General features: G+C 45.8%; 1 pseudogene; it reads left to right on the forward strand.

Moving 5' to 3' along the window:
* Window positions 1-1,854: 1,854 nt before the first annotated feature.
* LOC148142912 (uncharacterized) overlaps window positions 1,855-26,543 on the forward strand; it is a 40,335-nt pseudogene continuing 15,646 nt past the window's right edge.

A 26,543-nucleotide genomic window follows, 5' to 3' on the forward strand; every position in this document is an offset into this window, starting at 1 on the left:
CCTTCTCCTCGTAACCCTTGATCCCCTTACTTATCAAAGACCTATCTATCCCTGTCTTAAATGCCCTCAATGACTTGGCCTCCACAGTGCTCTGCAGCAATGAGATCCACAGATTCACCATCCTCTGGCTGCAGAATTTCCTCCTCATCTCAGTTCTGAAGGCATTCCTTCACCCTGAGCCTGTATCCTCTGGTCCTCGTTTCTCCTACTGGTGGAAACATCTTCCCCACATCCACTGTATCCAGTCAGAGTCACGCAGCACGGAAACAGATCCTTCGGTCCAACCAGTCCATGTTGACTATAATCCCAAACTAAACTAGTCCCACCTACATGTGCTTGGCCCAATATCCCTCTGAACATTTCTTATTCATGTACTTATCCAAATGTCATTTAAATGTTGTGACTGTAAGCGCATCCATCACTTTCTCTGGAAATTCATTCCACACGTGAAGCACTCTGTGTAGAAATGTTGCCCCTTATTTTGTGTTTATATCTTTCTGTTCTCACCTTAAAAATATGTCCGCTCGTCTTGAAATCCCTCATTCCAGGGAAATGACTCCTGGCATTCATCTTCTCTGTATCCAGCAAGATTTTATAAATCTCAAAGAAGACCTGAAATGTTAGCTTGCTCTCTATGTGGACACTGTCTGACCAGCTGTGATCTACAGCATTTGTTGTTTTCAGGACGGATTCCAGCATCTGTCGCAATGCTCTCCTAAATGTTAGCTACCTCTTTCCAGATCCTTCGAGACTCAACCTTACTCAACAATCCACTGTGCGGTACAGTCAATAAAGTTCCACATTGCATCTCTTTCAGCATGTGGCTCAGTGGTTACACTGCTGCCTCACAGCACCAGGGACAAGGATTTGACCTCATTCCGCATGGGATTCGATGTGGCAACCCCCCAGCTGTTTGCATTTCCTGTAGGGGAAGTGGGGACGGGCCGAAAGTTCAGTGTGTGTGAAGTGAAAATTAAACTTAGTGCTTTGCTTGAGCTCAAGCTGAGTGACTTGGTGGCAGGACTGGAAAAGGAAGGTACAGTGTCTGTGGTTAGTGATGCTGTCTCGCGGCACCAGAGAGCCAGATACAATTCCAGCCTCGGGGCCGTTGTCTGTGTGGATATTGCACATTCTCCGTCTGGTGTTTGCTGTGGATTTCTGCCAGTGCACCTGTTTCTTCCCACTATCCAAAGATGTGCAGGTTTGGGTGAATTAGCCATGTTAAATTGTCCATAATGTCCAGGATGTGTAGGTTAGATGCATTAATCAGGTGTAAATGTAGAGCAATCAGAGTAGGGTTATGGTGCTTTAAATTTCATGCAATTACAAAAGAAAAGAATGTTCCGCATAAAGGAGAATTGCTTGTTCTGAATTTTTACCCTGACTGACAGTGATAACTTTCATAATCTGTTTTTTCCAGTGCATTTTGAAGATTTGAAGACTGAAGTTTCAAATTCAGTAGTTGAAGGGCTTATGCCCGAAACAGCAACTCTCCTGCTCCCTGGATGCTGCCTGACCTACTGTGTATTTCCAGCACCACACATTTTGACTGACTCTCCAGCGTCTGCAGTCGTCATTTTCATGTCAATGACAGACAGTCGATCAATCCATTGGGACTGTAACGATTTTTGACTATGATTCTGCGAGAAGGAGCAAAATTCTTTGGTTTCTGTTTCAGTACGCTTTCAGCATCAGTGGAGCTGGATGAGAGACACTACTGTGGCAGCGCATTGAATGTGCAGCCTGTCACAATTATACAGCCTGGAAAGAGGAATTCACGGCAGGGAGGGTTTGGACATGCGTTTGTGTGCAGCTGAAGCTTTGGCCATGGAGAAACCAGAGGAATCTCGCCCCATGGAGAAACCGTGGAAGTGTGGTGACTGCGGGAAAGGCTTCAGTGTCCCATCTGCCCTGGAAATTCATCAGCGCAGTCACACCAGGGAGAGGCCGTTCTCCTGCCCAGAGTGTGGGAAGGGATTTATCCGCTCTTGCCACCTGCTGGACCACTGCCGAGTCCACACTGGGGAGAGACCATTCACCTGCCCCGAGTGCGGGAACAGCTTCACCCACTCCTCCCACTTGCTGGCGCACCAGCTTGTCCACACCGGGGAGAGGCCCTTCCCCTGCTCTGATTGTGGGAAGGCCTTCAGCAAATCCTCTGACCTGCTGAAGTACCAGCGGGTCCACACGGGGGAGAGGCCATTCAGTTGCCCCGATGCGGGAAGGCCTTTAGCGATTCCTCTGCCCTGCTGAGGCACCAGTGGGTCCACACAGGCAAGAAGCCGTTCCCCTGCCCTGAATGTGGGAAGGGCTTCAGCAGTTCCTCCTCCCTGCTGACACACTAGCGGGTCCACACTGGGGAGAGGCCATTTGCCTGCCCTGAGTGTGGCAAGAATTTTCCCCAGCCCTCCCAACTGCTGACCCACCGGCGGGTCCATACCGGGGAGAAGCCATTCTCCTGCTCAGTGTGCGGGAAGGGCTTTGCGGTCTCCTCCAACTTCGTGGCCCACCAGCAGTTCCACACAGGGGAAAGGCCCTTCAGCTGTCGCGAGTGCGGGAAGGCTTTCAGCAATTCCTCCCACCTGCTGAGGCATCAGCGGGTCCACACAGGGGAGAAGCCGTTCTCCTGCCCAGAGTGCGAGAAACGCTTTAACCACTCCTCCCACCTTCTGACCCACCAGCGGGTCCACATGGGAGAGTGGCCGTTCTACTGTCCTGAGTGCAGGAAGGGCTTCAGCAATTCTTCTGCTCTGCTGACCCACCAGCGGGTCCATAGAGGAGAGAGGCCATTCAGCTGCCCTGAGTGTGGCAAGAGGTTCACATTTTCCAGGAACTTTCGAAGACACCAGCGGGGGCACCAGTACTCCCAACAATCGGATACTGCAAGTGACGCCACTGTGGATTAAACCTTGTGCCCCACTCTGACAATGGGTGCAGTGGGAAAGTTGGTGGGCTTTTAAAAAAATGTCTGGACTGCACACTGCCTCACACCCCCAAGTGCAACTCTAAAGTGGCTCGGGGCGACATGGTGGCTCAGTGGTTAGCACAGCTGCCTCATAGAGCCATGGATTCGGGTTTGAATCTACTGTTTGATTCTCCCGTGTCTGCATGGGTTTCCTCCGGATGTTCCGCTTTTGCTCCCACAATACAATGATGTACAAGTTAGGGTGAGTTAGCCGAGCTAAATTGTCCATAGTGTTCAGGGATGTGTAAGTGTGGTGCAGTAGTCAGGGGTAAATGTAGACTGGTCAAAAGTGTGGTGCTGGAAAAGCATAGCCTGTCAGACAGCATCTGAGGCGCAGGAGGATCGACGTTTTGGGCATAAGTCCTTCATCAGGATTCTCCTGGTCTTCGGATGCTGCCTGATCTGTTGTGCTTTTCCAGCACCACATTCTTGACTCTGATCTCCAGCATCTGCAGTCCTCACTTTCTCCAAGTAAATGTAAAGTAACAGGGTTAAGAGAATAGGTCTGGGTGGGTAACTGTACGGAGGGTTGGTGTTGCCTTTTTGGTCCCAAAGGTCTGTTTACATTCTGTAGGGATTCTGTGATTCCATAAACTTTGCTTCCAGTGGGCGACATTACTCGGAGTCTGGGACTGCACGTTGCTAAGAATCCGCAGAAACCTTAGACCACAAGAGCACTGGAGCAGACATGAGGCCATTCAGCCCATTGAGTCTGCTCCACCATTTGTTAGAAACAAAAAATAATTGCGGTTGCTGGAATCCAAAGTTGGCAAGCAGGAGGCTGGGAGAACGCAGCAAGCCAGGTAGCATTAGGAGGTGAAGTTAGCATTTCGGGTATTAACCCTCCTTCAGGACTGAAGAAGGGTTCTTCCGAAAACATTGACTTCTGTATCAGAAACAATTTACCAGGGTGTTGCCGAGAGTTGGAGGGTTTGAGCTGCAGGGAGAGGCTATTTGGCTGGGTGAGAGATTTAAAAGGGACGTAAGGGGCAATGTTTTCACACAGAGGGTAGTGCATGTATGGAATGAGTTTCCAGAGAAAGTGGAGGCTGGTACAATTATACCACTGAGAGGGCATCTGGTTTCGGACATGAACAGGAAGGGTTCAGAAAGATAATGGGCCAAATACTGACAAATGGAATCAAATTAATTTAGGATGTCTTGTCAGCGTTGATGAGTTGGACTGAAGGGTCTGTTTTCGTGCTGTACATCTATGTCTACCGGTCCTGATGTAAGTTTTAAAATTGAGTCCAAGTAACTTTGAATAGTTCAGTCTTGTTGAACTCACCTCTTGAAAGGTTTCAAGTGAATCCCTCCAAGTGATACTGTTTAAAAATGCCGAGTTGGACAAAATATCCCATTAAGTTCGACACAAACCCACAGCTGAAGATATCAGAAATCACACAACACCAGCTTAGAGACCAACAGGTTTATTTGAAATTACAAGCTTTAGGAGCATTGCTCCTTCTTCAATGCTGCTGCTTCATCACTTCACCGACAAAGGAGCAGTGCTCTGAAATCTCGTGAGTTCAAATAAACCTGTTGGACTCTAACCTGGTGCCATTTGACGTCTGACCTTGTCCAGCCCAATCCAACACCAGCACTTCCACATCAGAGTTGACTCGTGAGATCGGATTTTATTCAGTGTGATTAAGTGAGATGCTCATTTGAAAACTCAAAACTGTTGGAGAGACAAAGAGACACGAGTCAGTGCTACAGCACGGAGACAGGCCCATCGGCCCAAACTGGTCCATGCCGACCAAAATGTCCATCAACAGTAACCCCATTTCCCTGCACTTGGCCACTATCCTTCTCAGCCTTTCCTCTCCATGTGTTTGACCAAATGTCTTTTAAATGTTGTTAATGTACCTACCTCAACCACTTCCACTGGCAGCTCATTCCATACACAAGCCACACTCTAAAATTTTTGCCCCACATATTTTTTCAATCACTCCCCTCTGACCAGGTTTGTATTATCTGTTTGGAGATGTAGGAGTAAAACTTCACAATAAAAGATTAATACAGCCTTTATTCATGACTCATGATTAAACACACTTTCTCCATTTACAGCTGTAATTGAGAGGCTTCTCTGAATTAGTTGACATGTTTGTAACAAGTTGTGAAACATGAAAGGGTTCTGAAAAGATTTACAAAGATACTGCCAGGGTTGGAGGGTTTGAGCTGTTGCAAGAGGCTGAAATAGACGGGGGCTATTTTCCCTGGAGGGTCAGAGGCTGGGGGGTGACCTTACAGACTGTTTCGCTGTAGAAGTGTTTCAGAAAAAAAAATCTCAAACCTTTTTCCGATTGTTGCCTTTGCCAACATCTGGCCATGAGTGAAGTCCCTTAGCCCAGTCGAATCGGACCCTCTGCCTTTTACAACCCCTCTTGGGAAAAAAAATCAAGATGACATCTTCTTAAAGGAGTAACATCATCACAACAGAGAGCACACAAACAGAAATATTTCTATCACAAGGTTGTACAGTTAACAGGCCAAGATAATGACTTTTCAATTTAGCCAATCAATTTAAATCCGGTCCTTTGGCTACCAATATCTATTAAATTTAAATGTGATGGTTTTGACAACAGAGGACCGATCCTATTGTAAAAACTCAATATGGCATCAAGGGTATAAAAGAAGGCGACAGTTGGACAGAACACCAGAGCTAACTCCCCATTGCTAGAGCTAAGAGTCCTCAGCACTAGAGAGAGACATCAGCTCTGACAGTCAGCTGTGAATGAGACAGCATCATTTACAAAAAAACCAGAAGAGCAGGAATTGCAGGAGGCATTCCTGACAAAAGATTCAATAGAAGGATGCTTAGAATATTCTGGAAGATGTAATCTGAGAGACTAAATTCTATTTCTTGTTGTTTTAGTGGGTCTTGTATTTATTGGAACAGCATATTACAAAAATCCTGTTTCATGCCAGAATCGTCAGTAGTTCGAAGGGATTTATTAGGTTTGTTAATAGTTTAGTTCAGTTGTTCACCATTCAAGTTGGATATGTAAATTGCTTTTTGTTGATTTTTAAAGTGTCAGGGATTTATTTTTGTTTAAGACAAGAGCAGATGACACTACTTTTCACACTAATTTTCCGATTATAGGGCAATGCACTCCTCTTTTGGTGTTTCGGTTTGAGATCTCAGAGAGGGGAGGGGAGGGGATTCAGCATTCGCTTTAAAACAGTATTGATGTGCCGTCCTGCTGAATGCAAAGGAGTCATTATTAATCCTAGCCTCTCACTCTGATTGTGGGTGAATCGCTTTAATTTGAATACTGACTCAGAAACTGCACAGACAACCAACTGTTGAATCATAATTTACACTTTATTGTAGGTAGGAACCAAAATATAAAACCCCTCAAGTAAGCAAGTTCACCCTCACCCCCCAAATCTTGGCTATCACCCAAATGATGGCGGAATTTAACATTGTTTCTACCAACCGTGCCCATCTCTGGAAGTTTACAGGGGTCTGATGCAGGGTTGTTCTTCCAAGCACTGCAGCTGAAACGTTCTGGAGTTGAATTCTGGTGGAGTTCCGTCACTTTCAGATTTCTGGTGTAACGTTTCTTTAGATTCTAACACCACCTCCCCACACTTCTGGAGACCTCAGGTCTGTAAGCTTACCTTCTTATCCTTGAGGGTTTTCCACCTGTTTGAAACAGCCTGTCCTGCAATTAACCCCTTTACGCCAAGGTAAAAACAATGACTGCAGATGCTGGAAACCAGAGTCGAGATTAGAGTGGTGCTGGTAAAGCACAGCAGTTCAGACAGCATTCAAGGAGCAGGAAAAATTGACGTTTCGGGCAAAAGCCCTTCATCAGGAATACAGGATTCCTGATGAAGGGCTTTTGCCCGAAATGTTGATTTTCCTGCTCCTTGTATGCCCTTTACACCAAGGCCTTCCTTCTACAAGCAGAATTAATTGTCCTTTTGTCACACAGTTATTAAACACCATTATCTCATCTGTCCAAAGAAACAGCTCATTGTTTTGCCTCCTCCTTCCCAGCAATAGTTAATGTATGTTATTTGTTAACTCCCTTGTAGCAGTTTCTCCTTGGCCCTTTTGTTTCTTGGTCCAGAAAGCGTTATTGCTGACTCATGAAGTTCTCAAAGTTCTGGAGTTTCCAGGACCACACCACATTCCTGTCTGCCTCTTCCAGGAATAACGACTGTTCCTGAGATACTCGCAATTCCTAACATTCCTTGGTATCCCCAAATACAATCCACATGTCAGGAAATCACTAGTGCTGCCCTGACACCAGACAGTCACTGTTGGAACAGAAGGATTATGGGAAGAAAATACAGAAATCCGAAGTGCAAAGAGACTTGGGAGTTCAAGTCCAGGATTTTCTCAAAGTAAACTTGCAGGTTGAGTCAGTAGTTAGGAAGGCAAATGCAATAATCGCATTTATTTTGACAGGACTTGAATACAAAAGCAGGGATGTACTTCTGAGACTCTATAAGGCTCTGGTCAGGCCACATTTGCAGCATTGAGAGCAGTTTTGGGCCTCCTATTAGCAAGGATGTGCCCCAGGAGAATGTTCAGAGGAGGTTCACGAGAATGGTCCCAGGAATGAAACGTTTAACATATGAGGAACTTTTGAGGACTCTGGGACTATATGAAGTTTATAAGGATGAGGGGGGTTACAATTGAAACCTACAGGATATTGAACGGCCTGGACAGAGTGGATGTTGGGAAGATGTTTCCATTGTTAGGACAAAGTAGGACCCGAGAGTACAGCCTTAAGAAGAAAAGGAAGACCCTTTAGTTGGGAGATAAGGAAAACCTTCTTCAGCCAGAGAGTGGTGTATCTATGGAATTCACAGCCACAGAAGGCTGTGGAGGCCAGGTCATTGAGCAGATTTAAGATGGAGACAGAAATGTTCTTGAGTATCAAGGGGATCAAGGGTTCCGGGACAAATGGGCTTGAGAAGGTTAACAGCCACGACTGAATGGTGGAGTCGACTCAATGGGATGAATGGCCTAATTTCAGCTCCTAAGGTCTTATGATATGCTGATGTGTGGAGGGGTGATGAGTGGGCAAAGAGATGAAGGGGGATTAGAATTAAGGGGAAGCTGGATACAGCCACAAGGGAGAAAGAAATACAAGAACTGTACAATAAATGACAGAACTCTTAGGAGCACTGGCATGCAGAGGGATCTGGAAGTGGAAACAGAGGTGGGTATGGTGGTCAAGAAGGCACATAGGACGCTTGCCTTTCCTGGGTGTGAGAGTTGGCAAGTTACATTACAGCTATTTATTTCAACCACATTCGGAATATTGTATGCAGTTCTGGTCACCACGCTATCAGAAGGACGTGGATGCTCTGGGAGAGGGTGCTTTAGTCAAGGGCTAATGTTGCGTAATAGGAGTAGGTGAATAAGTCTGTGTCAGTTACTCTTCACAGGGTCAGTGTGCACATGTTGCGCCGAATGGTCTTTTCCACACTAGGGATTCTATGTTACTCAGAGGTTTTTTTATTCCCCAGGGTGAAAAGAACAACAACAAAAGGGCACAGGTTCAAGGCAAGAGGAGGGCAGTCTATGGGAGAAGTGGAGGGGAAGGTTTTTCACACAGAGGGGTGATGGGTGGTGGAAGGAGGCACCTTAGCAATGTTTAAGGTGTATCTTGATAGACACATGAACGCGAGATGAACAGAAGGATAGAAACCGCAAATGGGCAATAAATAGCAGGTCCAAGTGAGGATTAAGAATTGGCACAGGCTTGAAGGGGGTGCCTAAACCAAATAAGAATGGCTTGTGACTGTGTTGTACTGATACAGGTTTTCCCCACTATCCAAAAGTGGAGCGTTCCTATGAAACCTTTCATAAGGCAAAATAGCGTAAAGCGAAGAAGCAATGAACATTAATTCATTTATATCGTATATACTCAAGTAATAGTCAATGTTTTGACTACTTTTTAAGGTTAAATTTAGGGGGTCGACTGTTACTTGGATACTACTTGAGGGGCTGAAATTCATGCCTGTCAAGATTCATACCGTATCATAAGCAGAAGCTCAACTGATGAACAAAGCAAAAAAAAATTATGGTAATTCTGAAAACTGAGTGGAACATACAGACAACGGACTGGAAGACAGGAACAGAGCCGAACAACCGACAGACTGCAGAGCTGGAGTGGAACATGACGGCCATCACACTGACTCACAAACATTGGTCTGTTGTCTATGAAGAACTAGGGTCGACGTTTACATGATCAGACTACTTTTCACAACACTTGCAAGAAAAAGAAATCAAACACGTCCAATTCGCCATGCATGGAGAACAGGAAATAAAGTAAAGAATTTTTAAAAAAAGAGATTTCCAGCATTCATACACAACTATACATGTGCACATGTCCATTTAAATACTGGGTAGGTTGATTCTTTGGAAGATGACAATCGCAAAGAAATGAAGCTCTTCAACAAAATGCTGGATTTGGTAGAAAGATTAATTAGTACCCTCACTCCCCTCCCTCCACAGCCAAATCATCACTGGGCAAGACAAAACCCTAGGATCTAAATAACATACCTACATATACACACACACACACACACAATCCTACCCATTTTACGTGCAATTACCTCAAATCACATTTATAAAACATAACCATAGGGGTTTACACAGGCTCTCGTACACAATATTGCCTGTGACCTTCTACAGCGCTGTAAAGTGCTGCAAATCCCATGATGACAGTATTTCATATCCAATGTGTTAAATAACATTGTATATTTTATAAAAAAAGATATCTATACATTATACACAATTTAACATCGGAACAGTTCAGTCAGATGGTACAGCCTACCCTCCTACATGGATTATAGGAGGTGTATGGAGGATTAGATAGTGATTCTAATAGAAATTATGTTTGTTTTAGGAATGGGAGTGATTGTGGCTCCAGGCTAATGGCGATCCGCCTTATCCCCCGGGTTCCCCCTCAGCCCAGCCCGGTACCTGGTAGAGTGAAGCCGCGGGTAGCTCCAGGCTCACGGTCCAGCACAGCACCGAGTGCAGCCTCTCCTCCAGCTTGTGCTCCGCCGGACTTTACCCCCCGCCGCCGCTCCTCCACCTCCGAAGAAGCCGCGGGCGCCGGCTCTCTCTCCTCCACCGCCGACATTTTTAATTAGTTTTCTCGTTCACCCGGTAACCGTCACCTCCCCCTTCCCGGGCCCCGGGAATTATACACAAATAAACAATAAACCCCACCGGGGACTGTCTCCTTTTCTTCACAACTTTTGTTTGAAAAGTTCCGGCTTTAATGTGAAATGTATTTTAAAGGTATTTTCTGAGGTAAACGATGCCTGTCTGCCCCCTCCCTCCGTCAGAAACCGCCCGCTGAGTCGATGAGAAAACCGCAGCCTCGCGCCGCCATCTTTGTTTTTCTTCTTTCCATCTCCTCCTTCAGTGACGCGCGTCATCCGCGCCCCGCCCAATCAGAGCGCACCTTACTCCACCTGACCAATGGCGGTCGGCGCTGGTTGTTATTGACAGAGTTTGTGTCCAATTGCCAATTTGGGATAAAAAGGCAGGAGTCACAATTTCTTTTCCCTGTGGTTGCACTTCTCATTCTCCTTGCTTTTCTCCTCCCCAGGGGAGGGGAATCCCAAACTAGAGGGCACAGGTTTAGGGTGAGAGGGGAAAAATTTAAAAGGGTCCCATGGATTAGAAAAAAAAGTGTGAAAGTTAGTTCAACTCAAGAAAAGCCCCCTCTTACGACCTAAACAAATTAGATTGTTCACAGCCTATTACTCACTAAACAAGAAGGATGTTGTGAAACTTAAAAGAGTTCCGAAATTATTTATAAGAATGTTGCTCGGGTTGGAGGGTTTGAGCTCCAGGGAGAGGCTGTATTGGCTGGGGCCGTTTTCACTGGAGCACCAGAGGCTGAGGGGTGACCTTATGGAGGCTTATAAGATCACGACAGGCATGGATAGGACAAAAAGATAAGGTTGTTTCCCTGGGGTGGAGGAGTTCAGTACAAGTGAGCATTAGTTTTTGGGTGAGAGGGGAAAGATTTAAAAGGGCCCCAAGGGGCAACTTTTTCACATTTTGGTTGGTGTGTGAACTGAATGAGCTGCCAGGAAAAATGGTGGAGGCTGGTACAAATACAACATTTAAAAGGCATCTGGATAAGTATATGAATAGGAAGTTTTAGAGGGATATGGACAAAGTGCTGTCAAACAGGACTAGATTAATTTAGGCTATCTGGTCATCATATACTGAAGGGTTGTTTTTGTGCTGTACAACTCAATGGTTCTATTTCTACAGAGCCAGAACCAATTTCACAAGACTAGGAATAGGCCATTCGCCCCTTACACACTGTCCTCAACTGTGGCCTAACTGAGCATATTTCAATTCGTAGTGCTATGTAATGAGCCAGACTTTATAAAAATATCTTAAAGCAAAGGAACACTTAGGAGGCAGCAATTATAATATGGTCGAGTTCAGTGTGCAGTTTGAAAGAGAGAAGGCAAAATTGGATGTAATGGTGTTACAGTTAAAGAAAGGTAATTACAAAGGCAATGAGAGAGGAACGGACAAAAATTTATTGGAAGTAGAGCCTAGTGGGGAAGACAGTAGAGTAACAATGGCAGGAATTTCTGGGTGTAATTGAGGACACAGTACAGAGGTTCATCCCCCCCCCCCAAAAAAAAAGATTATCGGGGGGGGGGGGAGGGCAGTGAAGAAGATAGCCATGGCTGACAAAGGAAGTCAGGAAATGTATCAATGAAAAAAAAGAGAACCTACAAAGTGGCCAAGACCACTGGGAAATCAGATGCCTGGGAAGACTACAAAAACAAACAGAAGATAACAAAGAGAAATAAGGAATGAGAGGATCAAATGTGAAGGTAAGCGGGCCAGTAATGTTAGAAATGATAGTAAAAGTTTTTTTGCAATACATATGAAACAAACAAGAGGCAAACGTAGAGATTGGACTGCTCCAAATTGATGCAGGGAGATAGTGATGGGCGATAAGGAAATAGCTGAAGAACTTAATAAGTACTTTGTATCAGTTTTCACAGTGGAAGACATGAGTAATATCCTAACAATTAAGGAGGTAAGGAACAGAGTTGAGTATGGTCGCCATTACAAAAGAGAAAGTGCTGGAAAAGCTAAAAGGTCTAAAGATTGAGAAATCTCCTGGTTCTGATGGCTACATCCTGGCGTTCTGCGGGAGGTGGCTGAAGAATTCGCAGAGATGTTGGTTGTAATCTTTCAAAAGTCACTGGAGTCAGGGAAAGTCCCAGGCAATTGAAAAATCACTGTCCTAAGTCCTTTGTTCAAGAAAGGATCAAGACAAAAGATGGAAAATTATACGCCGATTAGCCTAACCTCAGTTGTAGGTAAAATTCTAGAATCCATCGTAAAGGATGAGATTTCTAAATTCTTGGAAGTGCATGGTTGGATTACAATAAGTCAGCATGGATTTAGTAAGTGGAGGTCGTGCCTGACAAACCTGTTAGAATTCTTTGAAGAGTTAACAAATAAGTTAGACTTGGAAAACCCAGTGGATGTCACCTACCTAGATTTCCAAAAGGCCTTTGATAAAGTGCCTCATGGAAGGCTGCTGAGTAAGGTGAGGGCCCATGGTGTTAGAGGTGAGCTACTGGCATGGATTGAGCATTGGCTGCCTGGCAGAAGGCAGAGAGTTGGGATAAAAGGTTCTTTTTCAGACTGGCAGCCGGTGACAAGTGGTGTCCCGCAGAGCTCAGTGTTGGTGCTGCAGCTGTTCACTTTAGATGTTAATGATCTGGATAAAGGGACTGGGGGTATTCCCACGAAGTTCGCTGATGATACAAAGTTAGGCAGACAGTCAGGTAGTTCTGAGGAGGTGGGGAGGCTGCAGAAAGATTTGGACAGTTTAGGAGAGTGGTCCAGGAAATAGCTGATGAAATTCAATGTAAGCAAATGTGAGGTCTTGCACTTTGAAAAAAAGAAACAGGCATGGACTATTTTCCAAACAGTGAGAAAATTCATAAAGCCAAAGTACAAAGGGATCTGGGACTGTTGGTCTAAAGGTTGACTTGCAGATTGAGTCAGTGGTTAAGAAAGCAATGTAATGTTGCCATTTATCTCAAGAGGGTTGGAATATAAAAGCAGCGATGTGCTACTGAGACTTTATAAAGCTCTGGTTCGGCCCCATTTAGAATACGGTGTCCAATTTTGGGCTCCACACCTGAGGAAGGACACAGTGGCACTGGAGCATGTCCAGCGGAGATTCACAAGATGATCCCTGATATCGTAGGCCTAACATACAATGAACAGCTGAGGATCCTGGAATTATATTCATTAGAGTTTAGAAGGTCGAGGGGAGATCTATTAGAAACTTATAAGATAGTGCATGGCTTAGAAAGAGTGGATGCTGGTAAGTTTTTTTCCATTAGGTGGGGAGACTTGCACCCATGGACACAGCCTGATAATTAGAGGGGGTCAATTTAGAATGCAAGTGACGAACATTTCTTCAGACTGAGTGGTGGGCCTGTGGAATTCATTGCCGTGGAGTGCAGTGGAGACCAGGACATTAAATGTCTTCAAGGCAGAGATTGATAAATTCTTGGTATCGCAAGGAATTAACAGCTATGGGGAGAGTGCGGGTAAATCGATTTGAAATGCCCATCAGCCAAGATTAAATGGCGGAATGGACTTATGGCCTCACTTCCACTCCTATGTTTTGTGGTCTTAAGGAAGAGCTCTTTGCTATTCACCTTACCTCCACTCTCCATGATTTTATAAATCTTAGTAAGGTCACCCCTCAACCCCAACACTCCAATGAAAACAGTCCCAACCTTTCCTTATACCTCAAACCCTCCAGTCCTGGCAAAATCCTGGTAAATCTTTACGGAACCGTCTCTACTAGTATTCTTCCTATCACAGAGCCACCAGAACTATACTCAGTACCCAGAAAGTGGCCATACCAACATCCTGTACAACCTCAACATGATATCCGAACTCCTACACTCAATGATGTGAGCAGTGAAGGCAATGGTGCTAAATGCCTTCTTTACCATCCATGAGGTGAGGGAAGGAAGGAGTGTGTGCTGGAGCCAAGGTGGAGGAGGAACAGAACATGCAAATCTGGGTTGGAGCAGAGGGAAATTTGTTCAGTTGTAGCAACTGGACTGAATCCGGGGGTGGGGGGGGGGAAGAAGAGATCTGTTCACATGTCGCAACTGGATTGAATTCAGGAAGGGACCAAACTCTGGTATGTCTCTTAATTACCTGGGTGAGGAGAGACGGAAGAATAGCGTCTGAGGGGTGACCTTGTAGACTTACATAAGATTAATTTATAAGACTAATCCGCAATCTGGTTTTGATCAATATGCCGTATCAGTTGCATGACACTGTGATCTTTTTGCTATAAAATCTGTGCCTGATGATCCTGCTCCGCAGCTACCTGATGAAGGAGCAGCGCTTCAAAAGCTAGTGCTTCCAAATAAACCTGTTGGACTTTAACCTGGTGTTGTGTGATTTTTAACTTTATCCACCCCAGTCCAACACCAGCTCCTCCACATCATTTCTAGTGAACCCAGCCCAGACTTCCTGGTGCTGCCAGTAAACGTTACAATGGCATGATGCAGTGCCTGCGCTCTTGAAAAATTTACCATTTCTAACGATACCAGCTACTCATTCACTGCTCCTTCTGATACACGACATTGGAAACTTAGTGCAGGAGGCTGAAAGAAATGAGCAGCTTTAAAACAAAAACCTCTTGGAGCTCAAAGCTTTCAATGAGAACCTGAACCCAGCTGTAAGTTCAGGTGACCTCTGTTGTGACCCAACTTTGTTACAGCTTCAGATCCCCCCCAGGAAAATCGCGTACAAAAAATAGTTATTTTAAAAAAAACAGCTCAAGGTCAAAGCACACACACTCCACTACGTACTCACCGCACCTTTCTTTAATATTGCTCACCACTGAGTTGTCCCTTTGTAATTGGATCCTTAGTACAGCCTCAACCTATAGGAAGTATTCCCTCACACAGCAATTTCAACCCATATCCTGTATCCAAGTAAGTTTCTCCCTGCTCATTTGCCAGGTTGGGGCAGTGTAGTCAACTACATTACTTTGGGTTGGAGTCACGTGTAGGCCAGATGAGTAAAGGATGCAGCTGGGACAACTGAGTGAATCCATTCCCACAACGGCAGCATCCTTCCCCAAAAATGATGTAAGCGAATCAGATAGGAGTTTCTCTACGCCCATCCCCCTGAAAATTGTTTCATCGTTAGATTCGAAACTCCAGATTTCTAACCGAATTCTAATTCCGCCATCTGCAGCGGCAGGATTTGAACCTGGGAATCCCCGGAACTTGGTTAATAGTACAGTCGATAATGACACAAAGCCGTCGCTCCTTCAATCACCCTGCGACAGCATGTGAACTCGCTGGTGCCTCTTCAGGTGGGAGGAGCGGGTGAAGCCCTTCCTGCACTCAGGGCAACTGAAGGGCGTCTCCCTGGTATGGACCTGCTGGTGCCTCTGCACATTGCCCACCTGAATGAATTCCTTCCCGCACTCAGGGCAGCAGAAGGGCCTCTCCTCTTCGTGGACCCACTTTTGCTTCAGCACGTCAGAGGAATTGCTGAAGGCCTTCCCGCACTTGGGGCAGGTGAATGGCCTCTCCCCCGAGTGGACCCGCCTGTGCCACAGCAGGGAGGAAGAATTACTGAAGGCTTTCCGACATACAGGGCATCTGAAGGGCCTCTCCCCTGTTTGGACCCGCCAGCGGGTCAGCAAGTGGGAGGTATTGTTAAAGGCCTTCCCACACTCGGGGCAGCTGAAGGGCCTCTCCCCCAGGGTGGTCCAGCTGGTGTCTCAGCAGGTCGGAGTAATGGCTGAAGGCTTTCCTGCACTCACTGCAGGGGAACGGCCTCTCCTCTGTGTGACTGCGCCGATGCGTCTCCAGGGCAAGATGGGAAACGGAAACCTTTCCCACAGTCACCACACTTCCATCGTTTCTCCAATGGGCAGGATTCCTCGGGATTCTCCATAGCCAAAGCTCCTACCGCACACAAACATGTGTGGAGCCTCTCCCCACCGTGAATTCCTCTATCTAGGCCGTTTGACTGTTTCAGACTCCACACAATGTGCTGCAACAGTAGGGTCTCATCCAGTCCTAGTGATGCTGAAAACATACTCCACAGGAACCAAAACGTTTTGCTCCTCACAAAATTACAGTCAAAAATCATTGCAGTCCTGATGGATTGAATGAATGTCAGACTTTGATGTCAAAGTGAGGACTGCAGACACTGGAGAGTCAAAACGTGTGGCTCTGGAAAAGCACAGCAGGTCAGGCAACATCCGAGCAGCAGGGCAGTCAACGCTTCAGGCATAAGCCCTTCACTGCTGATTTTGAATATTGCATCTTCAGCTCTTCAGATGCTTTGTAAAGAGAGATTACAAAAGTCATCACTGTCAGTCCAGGGTAGAAATTCAGATTTGTTATTCTACAAAAATCTCTCTCTCTCTCTCTTCCCCCCTGCTGTTCTCACTCCACTCTAACTAATTCTCCTGAGGGTACTGATCCAGGATCTTACAGAAAAGCAAAAACATCAAGACGGACATCTCTCTGAATTTTGGATAACTCCACCTGAAAGTTAATATCTTCCACAACATTGGGATACTGCTGAGAGTGAGCAGGTCTGATTTTGGGAAGCAAAAAAATGCGTTTGTCAAAATCCCTTCCCTTCAGAGAACCCCCATGAGTTCTCACTGGCCCTGCGAAGGGTAACCCACTCACACCCATTCTCCTCCCCACAGTTGCTCTATATTTACCCCTGACTCAAACACCTAACCTGCACATCTCTGGGCACTATAGCTAATTTAGCATAGCCAATCCACCCTAACTTGGACAAAGTTAAAAATCACACAACACCAGGTTAGAGTCCAATAGGATTTTTTGGAAGGACTAGCATTTGGAGCGCTGCTCCTTCATCAGGTGGTTGTGGAGAATAAGATCATAAGACAGAATTTATGGAAAATCATTACAGTGACCTGCCACTGAAATGATATATTGAACAAACCTGAATTGTTAAGTCTTTCAACTTTTAGAATGGGTTGCAGGTATCATTACTATGTAAATTCCATAACTTCTTGTGTGTCACCTTCTCAAGAGCACTTAAGGTTTTATAGCAAAAGGTGACATCTCAGCTCAGACAATGTATTTAAGGTGTGAGGTCAGAATCGGCCTGTATCTCAATCTTGAGTCAGACTGATTCTATTTTCAAAGTGGAATTTACGAAATAGGACATGGATCAACTGCCTGCAGGCTGTACATTTTTATTGCGCAAAATAGAATGGATCTGCAAATACCATTCTGCAAGTACAAATTCTCCCCCATGGACTTATACATGTGAATGTGCATGATAGAGAAAAAAGGTCTATTTCTGTGCTGTATATTTCTATGTCTGTTTGATAACAGATGCCTTATTTCTGTTGGTGTCAATATTGTAAATCACAGCTGGGTACTAATAGTTAGATGTAAGGGAGACAGAATTCCTTAAGTCGGGCACCAGAAGAATCTTGAGAGAGCCCTATTTCTGGTTTACTTCCTCTGGGTGGGTGATTGTGGGTTGGGTCTTGTTTTACTGTTCCAAAAGGTGTAAAAGGGGGTCAAAGCTTGAGCAGAAATCTAGCAAAGCTGAGAACAGATAGACATCCAGATGCCTTTAAATGTTGTAATTGTACCAGTCTCCACACTTCCTCTGCCAGTTCGTTCCATACATGCAACACCCTCTGAGTGAAAAGGTTGCCCCTCAGGTCCCTTTTAAATCATTGTCCTCTTACCTCAAACGTATGCCTTCTAGTTTTGGGCTTCTCTACCCTGGGGAAAACACCTTGGATATTCACCTTATTCATGCCCCTGACAAACATCTGTAAGATCACCCCTCAGCCTCCGATGCTCCAGGGAAAATATCCCTGGCCTATTCAGTCTCTCCCAGTAGTTCAAACTCTCCAAATCTAGCAAAAGCCTTGTAAATCTTTTCTGACGCCATTCAAAGTTTCACAACATCTTTCCTGTAGCAGGGAGACCAGAAGAGAATGCAGTATTCCAAAAGTGGCCTAACCAATGTCCTGTACAGCTGCAATATGACCTCCCAACTCCTATACTCAATGCTCTGACCAATAAAGGAAAGCACATGAAATGCCCTCTTCACTATCCTGTCTGCCTGAGACTCCACTTTCAAGGAAATATGAACCTGCACTCTTCGGTTTCTTTGTTCTAAAACACTCCCCTTAACTGTGTCTGTCCTGCCTGGATTGACTAATTTCTCCAAATTAAACTCCATCTGCCAAGCCATGATCCATCGATCAATTATAATTCATAGGGAACTCTTTTTCCTCTCTTATTGCCTCAAAGCTGAAAATGTCCATCCCACCCACTCTCCCTCCATTCTCACTTCGCGAAATCTAATCCCTGCTGCACCTCATCTTGAAGGGCCTGGTTCATGCTGATTAACAGGCCTACACTCAGGGGCGATCTAATTGAAACATAAAGAATACTGAATGGCCTGGACAGAGTGGATGTTGGGAAAATGTTTCCATTGGGAGGACAGACTAGGACCTGAGGGCACAGCTTTAGAGTAAAGGGAAGACCTTTTAGAATGGAGATAAGAAGAAACTCCTTCAGCCAGAGACCGGTGAATCTATGGAATTCTTTGCCACAGAAGGCTGTGGAGGCCACGTCACTGAGGATATTTAAGACGGGGATAGATAGGTTCTTGAGTATCAAGGGGACTGAGGGTTACGGGGAGAAAGTGGGAGAATGGGGTTGAGAAACCCCATCAGTCATGGTTGAATGGTATGTGCAGACCTGATGGGCTGAATAGCCTAATTTCTGCTCCTAAGTCTTATGGTCTATTTCTGTTCTGGACACAGAATTGGGAGCAGTTGTCGGCCATTTGGTCTTTGAAGTCTGCACCAGCATTGAACAGATCATAACTGGATATGAATATCCCTACATTTAGTTTAATAGGCTGGGACTTTTTCACTGGAGCACAGGAGAGGTTTTTAAAATCATGAGGGTGATAGAGGAGGTGAACAGCAGATATCCTTTCCGACAGGTGGGGCTTCAAGATTCATGAGCAAATTATGAAGGTGAGACAAGAAAAATGTTAAAAAGACTTGAGTTGCACCTTTTTTCTTTTAAGAGAGTGATTTGTGTGTGGAATGAATGTCCAGAGGAAGTGGTGGATGCAGGTACTGTTCCAATGTTTAAAAGACATTTGGATAGGTACATGAATAGGAAAGGTTCAGAGGGATATGGGGCAAACACAGGCAGGTGGGATTCCTTTAGTTTGAGAACACAGTCAGCATGGTCTATTTGGACTGAAGGATCTGTTTCTATGCTGTATGACTCTGTAACTGTTCTGTACTGGTCTGTACTGGTCTTAAAAGGATTTTCTTGCCTTCCCCGATAAACATCCCCTTCTTTCTTGTTCAAAAATCAGATTAACTCAGCCTTGAATATATTCAATGACACCCCAACTGCAGGAAGACATCCCCACTTCTGAACTCAATTCCTCTTGGTAATATACCACTTGCCTTGCTGATGGTTTGCTGCATCTGATTGACAACTGGCATCGACTGGTGTAGAAGGACGCTGAGGCCCTTTTGTAAATCCACACATCATTCCTGATGAAGGGCTCTTGTTCCTCGGATTCTACCTGACCTGCTGTGCTTTTCCAGTGCCACACTTTCCGACTCTGATCTCCAGCATCTGCAGTTCTCACTTTCACCACATCCCAATAGATCACCACTTAAACAATACACCTCCTTTCTACTTTTTTCACAGCAAAGGCTATAACTTCACATTGTGGTAATGTATTTGCCATGTGTTTGCCAATTGTGGCCATCTCTACAATCGGGGAGACCAAGTGTAAACTTGGGGAACACTTCACAGAGCATCGCAGCTGGGTCCGCAGAGGCCGGCCGGACCTCCCAGTCACCACCCATTTTAATTCCCCTTCCCATTTCCTTTCTGACATGATCATCTTTGGCCTCCTCCATTGCCACAACAAACAAAACTGCAAAATGGAGGAACAACACCTCAACATTGAGTTCTCCAATTTCAAGTAACCTCCTCTCCCATCCCGATCCCCTCTCCCACCCTGCCACCAACCAGATTCCTTCCTCCCATTGACCAACCAGGTGTTCACCTGTCCCCATTTCCCCACCCTGCCCCCAGCACCCACTTGTTCTGCAGCTCCCACGCTCAGTCCTGAAGAAGGTTTACACCCAAAACATCAACTTGTCCACCTCCTGACGCTGCCTGGCTTGCTGTGTTCTTCCAGCATCCTGCCTGTGTATTTTGCCAATTCAGACATTGATCTGGACCAATATTTCCCGAGTCTGCCCGCTCCTTACCTTTCAGTTGCTACAAGTCAACAATTTATAGAATCCCTGCAGTGTGGAAAGAGGCCTTTCAGCCCAACAATTCCACACCAACCCTCCAAAGAGCAACCCATCCAGATCCATTGCCTTACTCTATTACTCTCAATTTACCCTGACTAATGCACCTAACCAACACATCCCTGATTACTATGGGCAATTTAGCATGGCCAATTCACCTAATCTCTCCGTCTTTGGATTGTGGGATGACTACGGAGCACTTGGAGGAAACCCACGCCCCTTAATTTAAGAATGAAAAATAAATGGAAAAACGGAGTCGGAAAAGAGAATTATGTGCTCACAGAAGTTGAACAGAGGAAGGAAGTTGCAGTCCAGAGTGAAGCACAATCTTCATTGTGAGGAGCAGCAGCAACTTCAGAAGCTCATGGTCCAACTTCCGCATTTAGACAATGGGGGCTCTGATTGACGGGAGGACCAGTCATCTTCCGGTCCTCTTGGTTTCCTATTGGTTCATCAAAAGTAGGTCGCGCGCCTTTTCCGCGGACAGCAAGGAACATGCGCAGTGATTTGTTGACACTGATAAACATGCGTAGTGCCTTACTGACACCGTAAAGCATGTGCAGTATGCTCCGTAGAGATGCTGCTGTTACTGACAGTTGTGTCCAAATGTCAATAGGAGAAAAAGAGGGTCGATCCACAATTTTTTTCCTTTTGCATTCTGTCTGGCTGCTCAACATTTTTATGCCTTTTCCTCAGGGTAGTGGAAGGGGCGAATCCAGAACTAGAAGCATAGGTTTAGGGTGAGGGGGGGAAGATTTATGAGGGACCGAAGGGGCGACTTTTCACACAGAGGGTGGTGTGTGTTTGGAATGAGCTGCCGGAGGAAGTCGTGGTAGCTGGTACAATTACAACATTCAAAAGGCATCTGGATGGAAGGGTTTAGAGGGATATCGGCCAAATTAGGATATCTGGTCGGCCTGCACTGAAGGTTTTGTTTCCGTGCTTTACAACTCTAATTCACAAGAGGGACCAATTTCACGTGACTAGTTGTAGGCCATTCACCCCTTACAGCCTGTCCTGAGCTATAGCTTAACTGCGCATATTTCACTGCAAGTTTCAGAACGATTTCAGGAGCTCTTTTTAAAAAAATGTACGTGCTTTCAGACTTTAACGATGTTTCTAAATATAACATTTTAGCAATTCTCACTTTTAAAGATTAACCATTTCTCGTCCCTCCGGTCTCCCAGGTAGAGTCATCACATATATTTTGTCTCTCTCTCTCTCACTCTCTTCTTAGAAGGGCTTGATACAGCGACCAAAGAGGGCTCAAGGCACGAGAAAGGACGGGGGTGGGTGGGTTTGTGGGCTGGGGAGAAAAGAGGCAGAATGCACAGGGGAGCAGAGGGTGGGGGTAGAGAAAGACGGTGAGGGGGTGGGACAGAGGATGGCAGGACAGAGAATGTGAGAGGGGCCACAGAGGAAGAATGGGGGAGGCAGAGTGTTGGGAAGGAATGAGAGAGAATAGTGTGGAGTGCAGAGTGTGAGGAGAGAGCGAATGGTTGGGGGTGCAGAGCGTGGGGAGAGAGAGAATGGATGGGGTGCACTGGGTGGGGAGAGAAAGGACAGGGCCAGAAGATGGGGAGATAGAATGGACCGGGTGTTCGGGGTAGAGAGGGATAATGGACAAGAAGCTGGGGATAGAGAGAGAATGGACTTGGAGTGCATTGGGTGGCAGGTGGGACTGGACAGGGGATGCTGTGGAATGTGGGGGTCAATGGACAGAGAGCGCTGGGGGTTGTTGGGGAAATAGACAGGGGGCACTGAGGTGACGGGAAATTGACAGGGGGTGCTATAGGTCACGTGGATGAATGGACAGGGCACTGTGGGTGGCAGGGCAGAAAGGACAGGGGATGCTGTTTGTGGCAGAGCAGAATAGATAGGAGGCGCTGTAGGTGGCGTGGGGGGCAATGGACCGGGAGAGCTTTGGGTGCTGTGGGTGATTGACGGGGGGAACTAGACAGAGGGTGCTTTGGGTGGCATAGGGAATGGATGGGGGCGTTGTAGGTGGCATGGGGAATGGACGGGGCTGCAGTGGGTGCCAGAGGGAATGGCCGGCAGCGCTGTGTGTGGTGGGGTGGAAGGGACAGGAGGTGTTGTGGGTGGCGTTGGGGAATAGACAGGGGACGCTGTGTGTGGCGGGGGGGAAGAGACAGGCGGCACTGCGGGTGACAGTCTTGAATAGACAGGTGGTGCTGTCACAGAGTGGCAGGGATGTGGATTAAGGGACTTAAAGGGCAAGCTTTTCATGCAGACGGTTGTGTAGGTGTAGAACAAGCTGCCAGGGGAAGTTGTGGAGTTGGGTACAATTACAACATTTTAAAGGTGCCTGGATGAATAATTTGGGTTGAGAAGGATCTGGGCCAAATACTGGAAATTCGGATTGGGTCAGATCTTGGACAATTGGTCAGCGTGGATGTGTTGAACTGAAGGGTCTGTTTCCATGCAGTGTCACTCTATAAATTGATTCTTTTTATGATCAAAACCAGACCTTTTTTTTTTACTGAAAATCGTCCTGCTGGATTTTTTTTTTACTGCACCCAGTTTCAGGAGATTTGTGGTGGGTAAAAGTGGTGCAAGTCCCCAATCCTGGAAATTCTGGAAAATATAAAGGGGTTATTAAAAATACTTTAACTTTGGGAATACTAGGTCTTGTGAAAATAGTCTATTTGTCAAATATTTTCATCTGTCCATCTTCTACAAGGCACAAGTCAGCAATGTAATGGAATACTCTCCCATCAGCTTGGATGGCTGCAGCTTCAACAGTTTTCAAGCAAAGACTTGATACCATCCAGGACAAAATAACCTGCTCGATTGGCGCGATGTCCACATACATTCATTTCCTCTGCCCCACTGTTCAGAATCAGTAGTGTGTACTATCTACAAGATGCACTGCAGAAATTCAGCAAAGATCCTTCGAAAATAGCTTCCAAACCAACAACTACTTCCATCTAGAAGGACCAGGACAACAGATACTTGGGAACACAACCTCTTGCAAGTACCCCTCCAAGCCACTCGCCATCTTGACTTGGAAACGTACCGCTATTCTTTCAGTGTTGCTAGGTGTAAATCCTGAAATTCCCTCCCTAAGGGCATTGTGGGTCATCATACAACATACAGACCTCAGCAGTTGAAGAAGGCAGCCCACCACCACCACAAGGGGAATAAAATGCTGGCCAGCCAGCAACGCCCATTTACCACGAGTAACTTTTAATAAATCGTTGAAACAGAGCGTTGAATTGTGCAAACTAAAGAAAAATTAACGTTAAGGAGGGACAGATGGAGGGCATTGATTCGGTCCTTATTTGAGGACAGATAAGGAGCAATATACTGGCACTGAATTGGAAATAGAGTTTAGAGTTAAACACCTATAGTATTTCATTCAGTGTATCATTTAAAATCGATTAAAGGTTGGCTCCTAACGTGTACTTCAATATCACGTGAATAGTACGATTAAGACGGCATACGGAACACTTCATTTCACCTCGTTACTGGCGGCTATATCTCCCACAATCCCGTGCGCTGCAGAACCCGCTCTGTCGGTCGTAGGCAGTGCGCATGTGTGAGATCGGAATGGGGCCCGCCCACATTGTTCTGATGGACGGCAGACCAACCTTTGATCCTGATGAAGGGCTTCTGCTCAAAATGTCGATTTTCCTCCTCCTCGGAAACTGCCTGATCTGCTGTGCTTTTCAAGCACCATTCTAATCTAGACTTGATCTCCAGCATCTACTGTCCTCACTTTCGCCTTCGCCAACCTTTGTGAAACCCTGGAGGACCGGAAAGAGTCTGGTCCTCCTGCCAATCAGAGTCTGGTCCTCCTGCCAATCAGAGTCTGGTCCTCCTGCCAATCAAAGAGTGTTCTTGACTGCTGTCACCCTGGGCGGGTACCAGGGCGGGCTGTCCTAGAGGTGGTCGAAAGGTGCGTCAGGGCGGACCGAGAACTGGAAGGGGCATGGGGTGGACCGAGAACCGGAAGGTGGGTAGGGGCGAGCTGCCTTAGAGTGGTCGGAAGGTGGGAGGGGCGGGGGCTTGCTGGGTCTGTATTGTCTGCACTTTTGTATGTAACGGTATTGCCTAATGTACAAATGTCATTGTCACTGTCTTGTCATATGTGGAACTGGGATTTGAGGTTTGTCCTCCTCTCCCTGTAAAATGGTTGAACGGTAGGGTTCGGGGCCTAGCTTTGCTGCTCCTCTCCCTTGTAAAACTGCTGTCTTTTGTGTACAGCTGTCAATGTTTTTTTGTAAACTGTTTTGTAATTTGTTTAATAAAATAAAAAAAAAACAGGAGATATGATCAAAATTGTCAAAGAGTGTTCTAGCTAGGAGGATAAAGAACTGGTTGAGCAACAAGAGACAGACAGTAGTAGTTGAAGGGAGTTTCTTGAAATGGAGAAAGGTGACCAGTTCCACAGGGATCAGGGTTCTGGAAGAGAGCACTGCTGGTATGATTAGCACATTTGCAGATGACACCACGATTGGCGGAGTAGCGGAAAGCATAAGGGATTGTCAAAGAATACAGGAGAATATAGATAGACTAGAGAGTTAGGCAGAGAAGTGGCAGATGGAGTTCAATCCAGGCAAATATGAGGTGATGCATTTTGGCTAGTCTAATTCTAGAGCAAATTATACAGTGAACAGAAGAGCCTAGGGAAAAGTTGATGAGCAGAAAGATCTGGGAGTGCAGGTCCATTGTCCCCTGAAGGTTGCTGCACAGGTGGATAGAGTGGTCAGGAAGGCATATGATATGCTTGCCTTCATCAGACAGGGTGTTGAATATAAGAGCTGGCAGGTCATGTTAAAAGTTTAAATGATGTTGGTTCGACTGCTTTGAGAATATTGTGTACAGTTCTGGTCGCCACATTATCAAAATGATGTGGACAATTTGGAGAGGGTGCAGAGAAGGTTTATGAGGATGTTGCCTTGTATGGAAGGTGCTAGCTATGAAGAAAGGTTGAGTAGGTTAGGTTTGTTTTCATTAGAAAAAAGGAGATTGAGGGGGGACCTGATTGAGGTTTACAAAATGATGAACGATATAGACAGGGTAGATAGAGATGAGCTTTCTTTCCCAGGATGAAAGATTCAATAACGAGAGGTGAAAAGTTTTTAAGGGTGGTGGGTGTCTGGAATGCATTGCCAGCAGAGGTAGTAGAGGCAGGCACGGTAAATTCATTTAAAATGCACCTGGACAGATGCATGAGTAGGTGGGGAACAGAGTGATGCTTAGGAATTGGGCAACAGGTTTAGACAGACAGAAGATTTGGATTTGCTCAGGCTTGGACAGCTGAAGGGCATATTCCTGGACTATAAAATTTCTTTGTTCTATCTGTGAGCACAACACCCTCTTTTCTCACCCTCCCCTCCTTTTGTATTTGTCATCCTCGGGTTCAACTGTTGGTTTGTTGCAGTTGGAGGGAAAGCAAGTCAATCCAGAGGAGGGGACAGTCTCTGGAAAATGTTGGTCTCGATCTGTGTCTATTAAAGACATTGACAGGCTTTGTTTCCTCAACTTGACACATTTATTTGTCTCGTAAAAAGGATGGCCTCCTGATCTGCAGTCAGAAAAGATACAAGAATGTAGGTAAAAACTATGACTGCAGATGCTGGAAACCAGAGTCCAGATTAGAGTGGTGCTGGAAAAGCACAGCAGGTCAGGCAGCATCCGAGGAGCAGGAAAATCAACGTTATTCCTGATCAAGGGCTTTTGCCCAAAACGTCGATTTACCTGCTCCTCGGATGCTGCCTGACCTGCTTTGCTTTTCCAGCACCACTCTAACATAGATACAAGAATATTGGATCTACATGAGAAACGTTCAGGGGTGAGATTCCCTCTGAGAGTTCTTTGTGAGAGCTTTTTGACTTGATTTATTGCCATATGTCCCACATTGAGTTGGTGGAGTTGTGGGTAGTGTGGAGGGCTGATCTAGTTTGCAATTAGACATTGACAAGATGCAGAACTGGGCTGATAAATGGCAGATGGAGTTCAACGTGGGAAAATGTGAAGTTATTCACTTTGGAAGGTCGTATTTGAATGCAGAATACAGGGTTAAAGGCAAGATTCTTGGCAGTGTAGAGGAACAGAGAGATCTTGGGGTCCATGTCCACTGATCCCTCAAAGTTGCCATGCAGATTGATAGGGCTGTTATGAAGGCGTATGGTATGTTGGCTTTCATT

Source organism: Chiloscyllium plagiosum, unplaced genomic scaffold (genome assembly GCF_037043375.1).
Source record: "Chiloscyllium plagiosum isolate Xiang-an unplaced genomic scaffold, Cpla_swu_hap1 HiC_scaffold_27, whole genome shotgun sequence".
Classification (NCBI taxonomy): domain Eukaryota; kingdom Metazoa; phylum Chordata; class Chondrichthyes; order Orectolobiformes; family Hemiscylliidae; genus Chiloscyllium; species Chiloscyllium plagiosum.